This window comes from Lathamus discolor, chromosome 1 (assembly GCF_037157495.1).
Source record: "Lathamus discolor isolate bLatDis1 chromosome 1, bLatDis1.hap1, whole genome shotgun sequence".
NCBI classification, from domain to species: Eukaryota; Metazoa; Chordata; class Aves; order Psittaciformes; family Psittacidae; genus Lathamus; species Lathamus discolor.
In genome coordinates this window covers 2,923,822-2,940,722 of record NC_088884.1, presented here as the reverse complement: position 1 = coordinate 2,940,722, position 16,901 = coordinate 2,923,822, and the positions used below count along the sequence as shown (strand labels likewise).

The 16,901-nt window shown below is 46.5% G+C and overlaps 1 pseudogene; it reads right to left on the bottom strand.

The window, feature by feature from the left end:
• Window positions 1-774: 774 nt before the first annotated feature.
• Window positions 775-16,417, bottom strand: LOC136007466 (enoyl-CoA hydratase domain-containing protein 3, mitochondrial-like; annotated as a pseudogene).
• Between the last annotated feature and the right edge of the window lie 484 nt (window positions 16,418-16,901).

The following is a 16,901-nucleotide window of genomic DNA, read 5'->3' as shown; positions in this document are numbered from 1 at the left end:
ACATGGATGGATTTTCCAAGTAACACATCTGAGATTCTGTGACAGACTGAAGACTTACAGCCCGTAAATGACAGCTGGGTCAAAACCCTGCCAAGGTGAGAATCTCTGCTGAAGCTGACAGGCAGTGGCTTTCACAGTGTGCCCTTTGTGAAGCTAAACATCCCTAAACCGTGCTCATCCTCACTGGAGTCAACGGCAGAATTCTCCAAAGCTGGGATAAGTGACTGAGCTGATGGTGGAAAACTGGGTTTTCCTGAGGGAGACAAACTAGTGATACCTGCAGTTAGTTCATGAGCAGATGCATCTGTAAAGAGCAATGGGCTACGGTTACAGGCTTCTGCCTGTAACATCTAAACAGCACTGGAATCCATCATGATATGTATTACCATCATATCTGGAATATGTCCAAGCCATTTAATTCTCTATTAATAACAGTAAATGGCACTTCTCTTCCAGAACAATGGAGAGAGGTACTGAACAGAGTGATCTGGCCTCTCTCCTAGTCCCTGTGATTCCCTGAGTAACATGGGACATGCTAAACTGATTTTTGCAGCACAAAGTTCCTTCTAGAACCATAGATTAAATTCATTGCTGAAAAAAACCCGTTGTGTTTGATTTTTCCTAACATTTATTATATACTTAGAATGAATTTATCGTGTCTTTGGCATATGTAAGAAGAGACATTTCACTTTCAGTAAGAACAAAAATAGAGTTCCCGAAGGCAACTGCATGAAGAATCATAAAACACAGCTAAGGTTAGCTCAGAAAGAAGATTCATTTCTTCTCATCCTGAGAGTGTGACCAGACAGGCTTACATTTCTGCATAAAGGCTTCAGTCCCTTCCTGCCCATCTCTCAAAGTCAAACTGTCTACCATGACCTAAGTAGTCATTTTGTAAGCAGTATCAAGGTCCTGGGCCATCTGTCTGTAAAAGGTGGCTTTCCCCAGGGCCAGGACAGATTTGCTGCTTTCACATACCTTGTGAGAGATCTTCATGGTCTCTTCTTCCAGCTTGTCTTCTGGTACCACCTTGCTGACAAGCCTGTGCATTAATGCTTCCGGGGCAGAAAGAGGTTCACCCGTGAAAAGCATCTCTAACGCCACCTGAACAAGACAAAACATTGTGTTACATCAGTTCAACTGCTTTATTGATTTGGTTTGTTTGGGTAGCTTCAGCCTCCTCCTTCAAGTACAAGTTACTCTTCTGATAAACGTAAGACTTAAATCTTCTGGCTTCTTTAAGCTGCCAAGGAAGTGTCAAGAGGTTTCAGCAAAGAGGACTGGGTGTAAAGCTGGCCTGTTTCAAACTGCCCCCTGATTCCCACTGTCCTAGGCTGACACCTCTGCGTTTCTTTTCAAAAGCCCAAATTGCAGTAGGAATTGAGAGATGTGGATGGTTCACAAAGCGAAATGACTGAACTCAGCATTTTAAGCTGGGCATATAATAAGAAGGAAGGGCTTATTAAGTCAGTGGGTAGGTTTTGAAAATACCAGCCTTAGTTTTAAGTTGGTTAGGGCTGGTTTTAAATATGTCCTTCTTAAAGCCATTAACTATTTCAGTCTCCTCCTGCTTCCAGCATCTTGTCCTTGAGGTTTCGAGCGAAGACGTCCCCCAAATACTCAGTGACTACTCAATCTTGTCTATCACTAACAATGTTTTGTCATGACTCTTGATGTAATTACCAGTGCCCTGAATTGTAAGAGCTGATGATCCTTGTTGGTATCTTTGCTCTGGTATTTACACATTCATTTGATACAAGGTAAAATCAATCATCCTGAGAACTGGGGGGAATGTTCTTGCTCCTTTGAAAAGTGGCACAAAGTGTATCCCACACGTTTTAAAAAGGTAACAATAAACCCCAGAAATACCAATTCAGGAACACTTATGACAGTTCATGGTAGCAGACTTGGAACAAAACCCCACAGACAAGACTATATGGGAACAGGACAGCCTCACAGGTGGGAGATTTAAAGTTGAAGCTCTTATCCAGCAACTGAAGTTGGGCAGTTAAGTCACTGCAACTCAGCAGAGCCCTGCTGGGCTTGGAGAGTCTGTCCCCATGAATCCAACTGCATTAGAAATGGAAATGTCTTTTCTCAGTTACAGAAGCTTTACAGATCATCATCCTGGTGTTAATGCAGTGAGAAATCTGTAGTCACAATCAGTAGGAAATAAAGCAGGAAGAAAGTATGGGAAGGTTTTAGATGCTTTCTAAAGCATCTTGATCCACACCTAGGCAGCTCCCGCTGGCAGTGAAATGTCACTGCCTGGCAAGAGTTGATACCTCGGTGGGATTGAAACCCTGAACTTGCAGGGGTTTCCTCATCAGGGGAGAACACCACTGGTGAAAACACAGAGCTGTGTGTTGGAAAGGGATGGCTGAGCTGCTGTGCTGCTGTGCTGAGCTCATGCTGGCTGGAATCACATCAGCAGGAAGCTGCTTTCCCTAAGCAGAGTTCATCCCTTTATGATTTTTCCCAGCCCCAGACAAAGATGTCTTTTGCAAGGAAGCATTTTCAATGTTGTACTATAGGAAAATAAAGTCCAGGCAATGGAACATCTCCATAGGAGATGTTCCTGTGGAGTCGAGACAGGCTGAGAGAGCTGGGCTTGTTCAGCATTGAGAAGAAGAGGCTCCAGGGAGAACTTAGAGCAGCTTCCAATACACAGAAAGGGTTGACAAGAAAGCTGGAGAGGGACTTTTTACAAGGGCCTGTAGTGACAGGACACAGGGGAATGGCTTTAACCTGCCAGAGGGGAGACTTACATTAGATATCTGGAAGAAGTTCTTCCCTGTGAGGGTGCTGAGGCACTGGCACAGGGTGCCCAGAGGAGCTGTGGCTGCCCCATCCCTGGCAGTGCTCAAGGCCAGGTTGGGCACAGGGGCTTGGAGCAAGCTGCTCCAGTGGAAGGGGTCCCTGCCCGTGGCAGGGGCTGGAACTAGATGAGCTTTAGTGTCCCTTCCAACCCAAATCATTCTATGATTCCATGAACTAAACCTCCTGACATTGGAACCTACTTGCAAAATTACAGAGAGTATCTGGGAAGGAAGCCTACCTTTCTTGGAAGAGATCTGCCCAAGACCACAGCTGGTGTGGAGCAGAACAGTCCACACCAGGAGCAACAAACTGAGATTTCTCACTTGCCACTGCGATGTCACCGCTGAACACCAGCTGGCAGCCTGCTGCTGCAGCCGACCCGTTCACTCTGAGCAGTCACTGGTACTGGGAGTTTTTGGATTAAAGTCATAACCTGCATGCACGAAAGAAAGTGGTCAGTTAGTCCTGGGAATTCAAACAGTGGCTGTTCTAAAACATACCTGATGTGTGCAGTTTTAGACCACTGCTGCACCAGTATCTGCTGGGTTTATGTAACATGAGCTGGTCCTGCTAACTCCAGTGGAAACGGGAAACCCAGGAAACACTTGTTATCAGATCTGCATGGAGCTTGGGTACCTCTGCACCACAGGTCAGTGTTCCTGGCTGTGAGAAGATGGGCATCCCAGACACACCATCCCCACCTTCATTTTCTGTGACTAGTGGAGTTCCTCAGGGGTCGGTGCTGGGACCGGTGCTGTTTAATATTTTCATCAATGACCTGGATGAGGGAACTGAGTGCACCCTCAGCAAGTTTGCTGATGACACAAAACTGGGAGGAGTGGCTGACACACCAGAGGACTGTGCTGCCATTCAGCGAGACCTGGACAGGCTGGAGAGTTGGGCGGGGAGAAACTGGATGAAATTTAACAAGGGCAAGTGTAGAGTCTTGCATCTGGGGAAGAACAACCCCATGGACCAGTACAGGTTGGGGGTTGACCTGCTGGAAAGTAGTGAAGGGGAAAGGGACCTGGGGGTCCTGGTGGATAGGAGGATGACCATGAGCCAGCAATGTGCTCTTGCGGCCAAGAAGGCAAATGGCATCTTAGGGTGCATTAGAAAGGGAGTGGTTAGTAGGTCAAGAGAGGTTCTCCTCCCCCTCTACTCAGCCTTGGTGAGGCCGCATCTGGAATATTGCGTCCAGTTCTGGGCCCCTCTGTTCAAGAAGGACAGGGAATTGCTTGAAGGAGTCCAGCGCAGAGCCACAAAGATGATTAAGGGAGTGGAACATCTCCCTTATGAGGAGAGGCTGAGGGAGCTGGGTCTCTTTAGCTTGGAGAAGAGGAGACTGAGGGGTGACCTCATCAATGTTTACAAATATGTAAAGGGTAGGTGTCAGGATGATGGAGCTAGGCTTTTTTCAGTGATATCCAGTGATAGGACAAGGGGCAATGGGTGTAAACTGGAACATAGGAAGTTCCACGTTAACATCAGGAAGAACTTCTTTACTGTAAGAGTGACAGAGCACTGGAACAGGTTGCCCAGGGGGGTTGTGGAGTCTCCTACACTGGAGATATTCAAGGCCCGCCTGGACAAGTTCCTGTGTGATGTACTGTAGGTTACCCTGCTCTTGCAGGGGGGTTGGACTAGATGATCTTTTGAGGTCCCTTCCAACCCTTGGGATTCTGTGATTTGCCCTATAATGGAAAACTGACTTTGTCACAAGAAATTAAACCAGCCTCTTGCTGGTTTCTGCATGATCTCGAGCCTGGATTGGTCTCACCCAAACACCATCACATCTTTCTAGGCTTACTGTTCAATCTGGGAAGAGACCTGCCAGCAAACCATTTTTCCTGCTTGCACTTAGGCATAAGAAGGGAAAAAAGCCTCATTCTCTGTCTTAGATAATTCTTGAGGGTTGGACATCCAACTTCAGATAGCTGAAGTTAAGAAAGATGAATGTGTCTTAACTCTTCTGATTCCCCTTTCATACAGTGGGAATCAACAAACTCACCTAATTTTAATGCCTGGAGACTGAAAATGCTAATTAAATTATTACAGTCATTATCTGGATTCAAATAAAATAATCTCATGTTAGCACAGTGTAGCAAAACAACAAATATTCATTTGCTACTTCAGTATCTTCTGTAGGTGAAGATGAAAACAGCAAATTCTATGTTGCTTCGGTAAAATTACCTACATTTGGTTTTGAATTTGATCAGTCTTTGTCTCTGTTCTTCTATCTTTGTTTAGTTTCAGTGGATCTTGAGAAGCAGACAACAGGAGGGTAACAGCATGTGCACATATGCAGACAAGCAAGTGCAGAGTGCTCTTGTGGCTGCAAAACCTCAAAGTCAATACCTTCTCTGAAGCACCCCAACCTGGTACTTCTGATTTTGTATTTGAAAAGCTTCTGGACATGTGATATTCTCAACTGCCCCCAGCTTGTACATGGCAAGTACTTAGTGCTCAGATACTGCGTTATATAGTATGGCAAACGCTGTTGTATGCATGGGGAAACAGCGGAGGAGCAGCTGAGATGATCTGCTTAAGATTAACCATCACAGAGGAGATGCAGAAGCTGAGGTTCCTGAAAACCAGTCCAGTGCCCTGGACCTGTTAGTCCACAATGCTGCAGGCATGTCATTTGGGTAGGATCCATTCCACTGAAGTACTGAAATGCAGGAAAACTCAATCCCATTTTGGAAGCCCTCAGAAGCACCTTTCTTTCTCTACTGACCACCACAAAAGCAAAAGTTCTACTGCACTAGAGCCTCAATTAATTTCTCTATTTCTGTTGCCTGTAAACTGCCATTATTATTTAACAGCAAGGCCTTCTTCCTCCACAGTGATAATAGTGAGTTCTGATTTATGAGTAACTTAAATCCCTTCAGGATACTCAGGTGGAGAGTTTAAAGCACTTACCCCTACCATGAACATCAGAAAAGGGATCACTTCAAATGCCATTTAACCTCTTATATTTAATTTCTTCCTGAACCTGCTTTGCCAGTTTCACAGAAGCATTTGGGTTGGCAGTGACCTCTTAAGATCATTGAGCCCAAACCCCCCCGGCTCAAGCAGGCTCGGGCAGAGCAGGTTGTCCAGGACTGTGTCCAGTTGGGTATGGAGTATCTCCCGGTCTCTGAATTTCATGTTCTCAAGAATACTAATCTGAAATTGTTACACTAAACTTACTATAGAGCAGAGCACCACTCTCATGAAGATAGCTAGGCTCGGGTTGAACTTGAAATCTGACATTCTGATGTTTATCTATTTTTCTTTATTTATCAATGCTTGCTGTACTACTCATTAATTCTGAATACAGCCACAGTGCTTGATACACACACAGGAGAATTTAAACCCTTTTAGTCCTTAAAGTGAGCAACTTACCAGCTCTTGATGCACACTATATGGAGTAAGTCTGACACTTTTTCTGCCTCATCTTTCGTTTTCTGTGACCAGGAAGCTGCATGGTTCAGTTTTGCACTGACAGCGTGCTGGTATTCTGCCCTGCAAGTGCAAAATGAATGTTAAACTATTGGCTGCTGAACTATCAGACCTTGGCTCCCTCCTGATGAAGGGACTAACCTGTCATTCATTCATGCTGGGACTTACCTCTGTGACCAGCATACCAAGATGGAACCCAGGCAGAGCTGCAAGGGTTAGTAGCTAGGTGCTGGGAAAGAACACTTGATCACAAGCGATTTGAAGGTGGTTATCCCTAGATTTCTAGGAAAGACATAGCCCAAATACTCATCTGCAAAGAACACTGGCTGAACTGAGGAACATGTCATGCCTGTATTCATTTTAGGAGACAGGCACTCTGGCATTCTAGCCCTTTTAATCCCTGGATTTCTCCAGGGAATTCTCATAATTTCACCAGGATCACATTAAAATGGCAGAGCAGCAAAAAGCAAGGAATCTGGAGCAACCATCTGTGCTTTAGCTTGCAGATGAGCAATGCTGTCCTTCCTTGAACCAGTACTATTGCTTGCTCTTGATACTAGGCAAAGGGGTGGCACTTAACAACTGCACACATTTCAGATACTTGGGAATGATGCTTCACATCATCTTCACTTGACAGTTCCTTTAAATCATGGCCGGAACAAAATACAGGTCTTTCAGCTGCAAAGAACTGCAGGAAAAGTCAGTCAAGAAACCAGGGGTAGAGGAGCACCAATGTCCCAGGGGCAGGTGCATCAATGAGGTGGCAACAGCCAAAAAGGAGCTTCGGGAAGGAGTTCCACACAGAGTTCCACAGTACTTTAAATTGCACCATTTAACCACAGTAACACCCATAAGCATTTTGTAAAGCCTGGTTTTACTTCCCTTCCGAGTTAATTCCGTTAACAACAGAGTGAGTCCAGCTTCTTGTAAGGATACTGTTCTGAACAGCCCCTTGAGACAATGTAAGCAAGTCAGCTGGGATAAGGACGGAGTGCTCTGCTCTCACACACATACCGTTAGTCCCTATCTGTTGCACCCAGCATTAATGATTAGCTTCTGCTAAATAAGCATCAAGATTTTTGTGTGACAGCATCTAACGCCACAGTGAAAAAAGGAAAAAAGGTTGTTCTGCTGGAGGAGAACCAGAAGGGTTGGTGGGGCATTGCTTCCTCTACTGTAAAACTGTCATCTAGAGAATCCCAAAGAGCACATCGGGGTCTGTGCAGCAAAACAGCACGTTCCTTTGGACCTGAGCTTTGGATCTGCTTGCCTCCGGTAGCAGCTAAGATAAAACACCCTTTATGGGTACACTACCTTCACAACAGCTTTCCATTGGCATGAGGGTATCTGCCGTAAGAATAAACCAATTCGATGCTTCTGAATCCTTCAGAACTCCTCAGATATCTGTATGGATGTGACGTTTCCAGCTACAATTATGCAGACACAACCTATGCGCATGTTTTTTATGAATCAGATTATTGTGACACTGTGTATCCAGAAATAGCCACAAAATTAACACCAGTCAGCTCACAGGATCAGCAATATCCATCTGGAAATTAATCACAACTGCATTAGGGTCCTTTTTAAACTGGGAAGGACCTGTTTAAAGTGGGGTCCCCAGGGATCAATGGTGGGCCCAATGCTGTTTAACACCTTCATAAGTGATCTGGATGATGGGGCCAGGTGTACCCCGATGAAGTGATGCTGAACTGAGTGGGGGAGTGGATGCTTTGGAAGGGAGAGCCACCCTGCAGGGTGACCTGGACAGGCCGGAGGAGTGGGGTAACAAGAACCTTATGGAGTTCAACAAGGACAAGTGTAAGGTCTTCCACCTGGGAAAACACAATCCAGCACAGGCTGGGATCTTCCTGCCTGGGAGCAGCTCTGTGGAAAGGGACCTGGGGTCCTGGTGGGCTCAGTAGGAGCGAACAGTGTGCTGCTGTGGCAAAGAAACCCGACAGGGTGCTGGGCTGCATCAACAAGGGCATCACCAGCAGGGATAAGGATGTCATTGGCCCACTCAGTGCCTGTTGGGCCACACCTGGAATACTGGGTGCAGTTTTGGTCCCTGCTATGCAGAGAAGCTGTGGATAGGCTGGAGAGGGTCAGAGAAGGAGCACAAAGGTGATCCAAGGACTGGGGAGCCTGTGAGGACAGGTATTTTGCAATCTGAGAGGGCAAAAGGTCATGTAAGATGGAGAACTATGTGAGCACCATAGCAAATAGGTATACACTGAACAGTAACACATCTGAGCCAGAAATGAAGGAGCAGAGATGCTGCTTAGAGGAGCGAGAGCGTGGCACAGCCCTGCTATAGGAGCCTCATGGATAAAACCTGTTTGTTGGTTTAAGAGGGAGCTCAGGAGGCTTCTAAAGAGGTTCATTGATGTCTGTGCTGAAGTTACCAGAGGGATGGATCTGGGGGAGCAGGTCCCTCTCCATTTGTATTTTTGCTGAACCCCAAAGCTCTCCTTTGCCAACTGCTGGTACGATGCATAGTAAGTGTGTGTAGTTTGAGAGATGCACAGCTCTCTGCAGACCCCAATTACCCGAAATACTTCTTCCAGAAAATGTCACTTTGCAATGTAACCTCTCACATTGCTTTTTTCTTCTGTTCTCTCCTTGCAGGAGCAGCGACCTCTCTTCCTTCACACCTGGCTCAGGCAGTCTCCTGGGAAAGCAGCAGCTGTGCAGATGAGGCAGTCAGTGAACAACCTCATCCGCCACCAGATGTCAACAGGCTCAAAGACCAAGCAGTGTTGTTCCAGGAGATACAGGCTGCCTCAGTTACGATTCCCTGCTCTTCCTTACCACACCTACTCACTGTGTATCCTTTGCTAAATGAGAGGTGAAGGTATTGGTAACTGAAGTGTTTTATACACATGCAAGTCCTTGTTGTTAGTACCTTATTTTCTGGGAGAGCAGGAAGTACCCTAAAATAAGATAGGTACGTGTCCAGGTATGTTCCTGTAAATGTAAATCTGTGCTCCTGCTTCCTGGTCTCCCCATTCCAGTGAGTTCTTACAAAGCACCTGGAGGTTCCCAAATGTGCCTCTAGTTTTCATCAGCATCTGTTGAACCCCTTCAGCTTCGTCTGACACTGGTGGCAACTGTGGCTTTTCAGTTCTGAGCATCAGCCTCATAAAAGAACAACTTCAGGTTTGTGCTTAATAATACATTTACTTATGCAGATAGTAACAGCTTACTCAGGATACACTTCCTGCTTACTGATTTTGTATTGCCTAAAACAGTGACCCATCAAATCATGGGGCTTTGTGGCTTTACCGTAATAGCAAGAGTGGGTTTATGTACATTTTAAAGTGTTGGAGGCCACTGACAGGCCTCATTGCCTATCAGTGCCTGCACTGGGCTTTTCTCATTTGCCCATATTCATCTTCTCATGGTTGGTTGTATTTCATGGTCATTCACTGAAAAGCTCTTCCAAAATTCACTTTTAATATGTGGTAGAAATCTGCAGCAGAAGAAAAAAATGCCCATTTAGAAGAAAATGAGATCATCTTAAATGGGTCACAGCAGTTGTCTAAGTGCCTGCTTGCAGAGGCAAAGGCCAGGACACAGAGAACACAGCGTGTGTGTTGGCTCTCGAGGAGCTCTCAATCCCCTGGTGAGTACAATCTTACTTTGTTTCTTCTGATTCTTTCTCTTTCTCCTTGTCCCTTTTCTGTCCATTTCTAAGGAATGTTTTTCATGTTTTCTCCAAAAAGCTTATTTTTAATACAGTGTTTCCATCTCCCTGAGTTCTTCCTCACTCCGATTGACAATCTCAGGTTTCCTTTCACACTCACCCCTATTACAGATTCGGTTTTGGCTGCAGCTTCCCAGTGCATTAAACAGACCTGCTGTGCCTTCTCTGAGAACACCCTGAAAACCTCCCAGTTTCAGGAGCTTTCCTTTTTAGAGCATTTGCTGCAGCACTGTGGTTACAGCTGAGCTCACACTTCCAACTGGAGGCAACTCGGAGACAGGATCGCAAGTACCAGACAGGGCTTTTCTGACCTTTAGCTGTATTGATCCTTCATAGGAAATAACAAGGAGATGATAAGGGACATAACATAGCTTCATATTTAGATCATTACAGAAACTTTCAAGGCATCATGCTGGATGCAGGAAGAGATGTGTTGAAGTTCAAGCGTGCTATAAAGCACATTAGGGTCTCCATTCTAATGTTGGTAAGTACCATGCATGGACAACAAAGCAAGCATGCAGGATCCCCTCCTTTATGAAGCACAAATATTTATTGGGGTCATTATTTCCTTGCTTACAGTGCACCCAGGTGGGTCACGTACCTTGCAGGAGCACCTGCTTCCTCCCAGTGGTCAGTAAAAAGAGCAGCTCATCCCAGGGCAAAGGCAGACCTTGCTGGGATGTGGTGCAAATGTAAACCACATGCATATATAGACACACATGCATAGAGGGGCTGGAGCAGCTCTGCAAAGACAGGCTGAGAGCTGGGCTGGGTCAGCGTGGAGAAGAGAAGGCTCCTGAAGGGGAGACCTGAGAGCAGCTCCAGTGCCTAAAGGGGCTGCAGGAAACCTGGAGAGGGGCTTGGGACAAGGGCCTGTAGGGACAGGCCAAGGGGAATGGCTTGAACCTGCCCAAGGGGAGACTGAGCTGAGCTCTTAGGCAGAAGCTCTTCCCTGTGAGGGTGCTGAGGCGCTGGCACAGGGTGCCCAGAGAAGCTGTGGCTGCCCCATCCCTGGCAGTGCTGAAGGCCAGGTTGGACACAGGGGCTTGGAGCAAGCTGCTCCAGTGGAAGGGGTCCCTGCCCGTGGCAGGGGTTGGAGCTGGAGGAGCTTTAAGGTCCCTTCCAACACAAACCAGTCTGGGATTGTATGATTCTATAGCACATAAATAAGTAAATATATACTTAAAGACACTTCCACCTATTAACTGGGATGCTGTGATAAAAAATCTGGACTGTTTATGGAACATGAGGCAGGCATATCCTTAGCTGAGTTTCACGCAAATTATTTCTCCTAAAATGACGGCATTCCCTGAGGATCTTGTGACCTGATTTTCAACGCTGCTGAAGGCATTCAAATCCCATGGGAGCCAGAGGGGTTCAGCACCTTTAAGGCTGAAGGACTGTTTAATTCTGGTCAGGTGTGTAGTAGTTCCAGCATAACAGGGAGAGCAGGGCTCTGTTCTTGTACCCAGGCCAAGGAAAAATGCCTGATTTTCCTGCTTTGTGAATTCTGCTAGTGGAGAGCTACATGAGTCCATCAGGGTTTCTCTGTATTGTGGAACCCTCCAGGTCTGCCTGCAGAACAGATGAAAATGGTTTTGCATTTTTGTTCCCATTTAGCCAGGACTCTGTGCTGATTCCCAGCACCACATGATGGGTGCTGTGCATGAAACACTTTTACTGTATCCTCAGATGATTTATATTTTCTGTATTGGTATTAATAGCACAGAAATTTCAGGACATTACTCTCCTGGCATGGGATTTGCTATAGGCTCTTTACTCTGTCCACACCTGGAATTCGTATGACTCTGCTGACTAACCTTCTTTGGCTCTTAGCCTTGTTTTCTTTGAAAAGATACTATTCTACTTTACTTTACTCACCAAAAGAGATGCAATATATCATTAACAGAAGTAGTAATCAAAAATCAGTTATAGGATTGCTGTGTAGCAGACTATCAGAAAAGTTTACCTGTACTCTAAGGTAAAGTTGGTGGGTTTTTTAAATCAATGATTTTTCTGCTAAAAGAAAGGACCTGAATCCAGTTTTAACTCCATGTCTGCTACTCATGTTTTGTAATAACCTGTGGGCCAGGCTCAAAACCTGCCCCCCAGATTAGGTCCTTCTGTGGCACTGCTGCTGCCTCCTGTCATTGCACTTAGTGCTCCTTTGGCAAAGAAGCCAGTGTCCTATAGAATCAACCAGGTTGGAAAAGACCTTTAAGATCATCAAGTCCAACCATTACACCAGCACTGCCAAGACCACCACTAACCCACGTCCCTAAGGGCCTCATCTACACGGGTTCTGAACGCTTTCTTTGACACTAAACAAAGCTCCCACTGTCGTTACCGCTGCAATTGCTTGCAATCACTGCTCAGAGCTTTCCTTCGTCGCTGTGTGGCAGCACTGCTCCATGCAACGGGTGCGGCTTCATTCCCTGCAGCTTGAGAACCAGGTGAGCGATCAAAGCCCTTTTGTCACTAGACCTACCTCTGTTCCTCTTTATTTCTTATCCTCCCCACACTAATTTTTCATCCTCCATCGTCCTCACTTCCTCAGAGGTTTTAAAGTGAGTCATATTTCCCTGGCTTTAACGTTAGATTTGGTTTTGTATGTGCCTTCCAATTAGGAAGTTCTTAAGATGTGAAAATATATGTGAGGCTGTAACAGGCTTGGAAGAAGTTGCTATTCATCCCTGTCTCAGAGTATGTAACCTTGGGTTCCCAATTTAGATACTTAATCCTGTAATAGAGGTACGTGCTCCTCCGCAGGGCTGGTCAGTGTCTAAATCCGATGCCTGCTCCCACTGTCTCTGCAGGCTGCTCCTCCTCTCCGTATACCTGTGTAGGTGTCGTGGTTTAACCCCACCAGCAATTCAGCCCCACGCAGCTGCCTGCCCTCTTGGTGGGATGTGGGAGAGAACTGGAAGGGTAAAAGTGAGAGAACCCATGGGCTGAGATAAAAACAGTTCAGTAGGTAAAGGATAAGCTATTCATGAAGGCAAGGCAAACCAAGGAATTCATTCACTACTTCCCATCACAGGCAGGACAGCAGGGCTCCATCATGTGTAACGGTTACTTGGGAAGACAAACACCATCACTCTGAACATCCCCCCTTTCCTCCTTCTTCCCCCAGCTATATATGCTGAGCATGACACATAGAGCATGGAGTATCCCTGGGGTCAGACGGGGTCAGCTGTTCCCACTGTATCTGCCCCTCAACTCCTTGTGCACCCGCAGCCTGCTGGCTGATGTGGTGAGGAGCAGAAAAGGCCTTGACATTGTGCAAGCAATGGTCAGCAGTAATGAAAACATCCCTGTGTCATCCACACTGTCTACAGCACAGAGCTAAAACACAGCCCCATACCAGCTACTATAGAGAACATTAACTCTGTTCCAGCCAACACCAGCACAGTGAGGACCAAGGGAAACTGGTCAGATGCCTCCTGCAGACGGTGCGAGTGTTCCCCTCAGCCCCACAAAAGGTACAAATGCTGATCTCAGCACAGGCACCTCACTGGAGGAACAGAGAACCAGAATCCTCACAGCCTGATGCTCCTCAGGCTGTATCTCAGCATTCATTCCCAGATGTCAGAGAATCATAGAATAGTTAGGGTTGAAATGGAGCTTAAGATCAAGTTCCAACCCCGCTGCCATGGCCAGGCAGCCTCTTTCTCTGTGGTTACGGGCAGAACCATCAATGTGAAAGAAGAGGTGAAGTGCAGCTGCTGCCTGTGGCCAAAAGCAAATATTTGCCTGAAAGTTTTCTGTACTTGGCAACAGCCACGGTTGTTTTGTGGCTTTGCTCCGCGCCATGTCTGCAGATGACAACTCTCACCACTAAATGACACCCTCCTCCCACCTTGTCCCTGTCCCCACTAAGAACTTCTTTTCACAGCAAAATATGTAGAGTTTTCTGGACTCTTCCTGTTCACCTGTTTCCTGCCCTTTGGCCAATTTTCAGCTCTTTTCATTCCTGTTCTTTTCATCCCATAACAACCACCAGACGAATTGTATTAGAACTGAGGAAAAGACTCTTTTTTCTTTTTCAATTAGATAGGATTTGTATTCAATAAGAATATCAGAATCTTACAAATGAGCATGACTTCTGTAGGGAAATAGGAGAATGCCAGAATCATGGAATCCCAGCCTGGTTTGTGTTGGAAGGGACCTTAAAGCTCCTCCAGCTCCAACCCCTGCCACGGGCAGGGACCCCTTCCACTGGAGCAGCTTGCTCCAAGCCCCTGTGTCCAACCTGGCCTTCAGCACTGCCAGGGATGGGGCAGCCACAGCTTCTCTGGGCACCCTGTGCCAGCGCCTCAGCACCCTCACAGGGAAGAGCTTCTGCCTAAGAGCTCAGCTCAGTCTCCCCTTGGGCAGGTTAAAGCCATTCCCCTTGGCCTGTCCCTACAGGCCCTTGTCCCAAGCCCCTCTCCAGCTTTCCTGCAGCCCCTTTAGGCACTGGAGCTGCTCTCAGGTCTCCCCTTCAGGAGCCTTCTCTTGTCCAGGCTGCCCCAGCCCAGCTCTCTCAGCCTGGCTCCAGAGCAGAGCTGCTCCAGCCCTCGCAGCATCTCCATGGCCCCCTCTGGACTTGCTCCAACAGCTCCACGTCCTTTTTACATTGGTGGCCCCAGAGCTGGTCTCAGGACTGCAGGTACCTACCAGCTGACAGTTCCTTGGCACCACTGAAGCCAGAAGACCCACGGGCATAAGAGACGTAAAATCCACCTTGGGTAAAAGAGTTTACACAGTCACAGAACAGAACAGTTCAGTTCGGAGCCAGGCATGTCAACACCGGCCTGGGGCAAGAGGAGGAGGATGCTTTCACGTGTCTTCAGGTGAAACATTTCTTGCAAGAACCTTGATCCAGGTCAGTGCTCATTTAGGGGCTGTCAGTGACCTGCGTATTCTAATGCTGATGTCTGATCTCCCCTGTGCTGTGTTGAATGTGGCAGCCACGGGCAGGACAAGGAATCACTCGTGAAGCTGCCGAATGCTTATGTGTATTTTCGCCTCTCATAGGGGAGGGAAGGCCAGAATGGAGTGTGGGCTTGGACCATGATAGTCCCAGTGCTCTCCCTGCACCCATTTATCTTATCAAGGCCACACATGTTACATTCGCAGCGTGCTGGCACTAAGGAAGGCGCCTGATTCAACACAGCTGTCTGATACTGCGCAGAGACATCCTGTAACTCTCTGTGTCAAAGTGCTCCTGGTTCCTGTTTCCAGATAGAGGAAGTATTAATACATAATGAGCCAAGAAAGTGATTCTGTATGTAGGAAATGCAAACCCACGAATTAAAAGGGGCATTTTTATAATAAAGAATTATTTTAGTTTTGCAGGAGAAAATAAAACGTTCTGGGAGCCACACTGATCTGTCAAGAGGGCTGGAAGAGTGTGAACCTGGAGAGGGGCTTGGGACAAGGGCCTGCAGGGACAGGCCAAGGGGAATGGCTTGAACCTGCCCGAGGGGAGACTGAGATGAGCTCTTAGGCAGAAGCTCTTCCCTGTGAGGGTGCTGAGGCGCTGGCACAGGGTGCCCAGAGAAGCTGTGGCTGCCCCATCCCTGGCAGTGCTCAAGGCCAGGTTGGACACAGGGGCTTGGAGCAAGCTGCTCCAGTGGAAGGGGTCCCTGCCCGTGGCAGGGGTTGGAGCTGGAGGAGCTTTAAGGTCCCTTCCAACACAAACCAGGCTGGGATTCTATGATTATACAAGAGGGGAACTTTGGGTCACGGTGACTGTGCATGGCTGAAGTAAAATGCTTAGAAACTAGTCAGTACTAGTTCTGTAGCTGCAGAAATAACTTTTGTTGTCATGTCCCCAACACTGCATCACCCACCCTCTGGCTTCTCCCACTCCAGTCCTCCTGATCATCCTGCCCACTAATGGAGCAAGACTTGCTGTGGTGTGAAGGGTGCAGGGTTTTGGCAGGTCAGACACTATAGATGATTGCCCAGTGAGCTCTGCAGCTTTCCTCTAGTGTGATTTGGGTGTAATTAGAAGGTGTAATTTGGGTCTCCAGTCTCTCTCTGGCCATTGGTGTTCTTAAGAGAGGTGGGTACTTAAAATCACTGAGAACACCAACCTGCTGCCAAATGTAGCAGCAGATCTTTCCAGAGGAAACCAGGCAAAAATAACCTCCATGATAACGTTAATCTCCTACATTTACTTTTACACTGTTTTTTCATAAAGAACCAACCTGCACAACAGCAATACCACAGTAAACCTGAGATTTTCATCATTATGTATCTGTTATTGAGAGGTGTGCTGATTAGCACTGCAAAGATTCTTAATATGGCAGTGGACTTACCAGTTCTCAATACACATTTTAATGAACTAATCACATTAGTGTTATTTATCTTTGGTTTCATTTTCACTTTCTCATTCCACTTGTACAAGAACCTTGTGCTACACAAGACGGCAGGAGGGACAGACATGTGCACACCCATTTCCCCTCTCTTCTCATCAGAGGCAAGGAAATCAAATGCTTCCCCAATTTACATCCTACTTAATCCTGCTGATATTAATTTACTTAAATCTGGGTATGTTATTTGTCCAATTAGATCTGTACAGTATGCAAAACATGAGGGTTTGGCTAGGTCTCTTCACAATGATGCAGTTTATTGCTTACTTTAAAACACAGGCTACCTGTATTTCTCCTTTATCAGTATTTATTATGGAGGAGGCCAAAAAATACCATTTCTAGCTATTAATTTATTTAAATTCCACTTTTTTTTTGTTTGTTTGTTTGTTTGTTTCTCTTGTTTCAGGTGTACCTTTTGTGCTTGGTATGTTCAGCTCTAGGAACCTGGGCACTTCAACTGATACCACTGTTCCCAGCAGGGACCTTGAGGGAGATGAACTGCATATATTTGGACATCTGAGGTAAATGAAATACAATTATATGCATTAATGGTGGCTGTGAAGTTTTTC